General features: G+C 42.1%; 1 protein-coding gene across 1 annotated transcript in view; it reads right to left on the bottom strand.

Moving 5' to 3' along the window:
* PTPN14 (protein tyrosine phosphatase non-receptor type 14) overlaps positions 1-1,953 on the bottom strand; it is a 171,700-nt gene that overhangs the window by 51,153 nt on the left and 118,594 nt on the right. The gene's annotated exons all lie outside the window — the stretch shown is intronic.

Raw genomic sequence — 1,953 nt, 5'->3', positions numbered from 1 at the left:
CGCTCTTCCACACTTCGACAACCACAACAGCACAGCTGCCAAAGCCATATTCAACAGTGTGTACGCTCCTGAAAAACTTCTGGAAATACACCATTTCTTAAACCCCACGGCTTGGGAGAGTAGAAGACAAATAGGCCAAATCATTGAGAATTCTGCTAGTGGACAGGATAAAGCTTTTCAGAGCCAGGCTCACCCTCCACGTCTGTGACTCACAAAAAATCTAATCAAATGTGATACGGGAGCCTTCCAACCCAAAGTACGTGCTCCAAGCAGCAAAGTTCAGACGGACAGAATGTGCCCGTACACAACATCAACCGCAGAATACTCTTAGAACACAACTACTCTAGAACAGTCACACTTTTTAGGCATTAATTCTTGGCAAATGCTAACAACCTTTTTGCTCCTGGGAACCATAACTCCGTACCTCTTCAAAATTTTGGCAGGTCAATCAAGGGAACTCAGGAGTCACCCAAAGCCCAGCTCTCTTGGAGGGAGGCAATCAGCCCTGAGAGCTAATTATTGCTGCCTCTACCTTGATATCATGGACATCGTTACATATCAACCCAATACCTATTTGAGCAGAAGAATCAGGCTCGACAAAATAGTCTCTACTTCTGTCCTCTTGGGTTTACGGGACAAGGTAAAGACAACCAGGTATGTCTCTGGTGGGAAAACCTACACTCAAATTAGAAGGACCAACACTCGGCGTTATCTAAAGTTTTTTTTAGTCAAACTTAATGTCTAATAGAAAAACAACCTATTTTTCCTACCACCATTCTTTCACCTAAAATATTCAAAATCATTTTACAGGGTCCAGTATCGAATCAATAATTTGATTTCTTGTCAATATCAGTTGACTAAATCCATTAATGTACATAACAAGTACCTTCACTGCTTGCCCACTCACCACTCTGAGCTCAGTGGACACTGCCCTGACCTCACCTAGTCATTATATCCTTAGCTGGTTAGAGGCATCATGGATTCTAAATCCCAACAAATAGGAACAGAGGTTTCACATAAGAACTTGTGACTAAAAATCTTTTGTTGGTAATGAAGTGGCAGCTCTGCTGTTTCTGAATGTGCACAATTTGGAGCTAATACTAGATAGGATACTTTGAAAAATCCTGTGAAGTTGAAGGTACCCCCTGTGTGTGTGTGTGTGTGTGTGTGTGTGTGTGTGTGTGTGTGTGTATTTTTTTTCTTTGTTGAGGGAGTTTCTGGCAATAATATATGATAGAGGGAAAAGGGGAAGTCATGACCTGCCTCTTCATTCTTCATAGGAGAGAATCAGAGTAAATGAAAACATTTTGAAGCAATAATTATAAACGAATTAAAAGAAACAGCATGAGAGTGAATCAAAGTATTGAAGACTAAAGAAACCTGAATTGCTGCAGTTAAAATATGCCATGTTCCCTTCTGGCTTCTTTTGTTCCCCTGTTCAGTAAGGTCAAGTCCCCAAGCTCTGGCATATTTTTCAAATGTCTCACACAAGGTGAGTTACCATCACAGAAGGGTGGTCCCATGCATTCCCATGATCCACGTGCCTGCTGTGTGCCTGCATATCTCCCATTTCAAGGGGAAAGAGACAGCCAGCCTGCACATGGCAAGTGCCAAGGATCACAGGTTCCATGGTTTCATTCAGCAAACCAAGAGCTCCAACAGAAATGCTTTACACTAGCACCTTTGCGTCAAGGAGTGTGCACCCTATCGAGTCCAAGCAAAGCTCAGGGCTTTTATAACCTTACTTACATAAGAGATTTATGTCTTTAAACATAATCTAATGATGCACACTATTAGTTCATCTCCTAGGAGAAAGCTCAGTAAAACCTAAACTAAGAGGGAAACACAGGCTTCAGAAGCCTTCTTCTAATGCAAAGCTATTGCACATGTTTTCTGTTGCATCCTCCATCTTCCTTCACGGTTTGTCCTCAGCACCCACCGCCATGCTCTTTC

This window comes from Lipotes vexillifer, unplaced genomic scaffold, assembly GCF_000442215.2.
Source record: "Lipotes vexillifer unplaced genomic scaffold, Lipotes_vexillifer_v1.1 scaffold570, whole genome shotgun sequence".
Lineage (NCBI taxonomy): Eukaryota > Metazoa > Chordata > Mammalia > Artiodactyla > Lipotidae > Lipotes > Lipotes vexillifer.
This window is presented reverse-complemented; position numbering and strand designations above follow the sequence as displayed.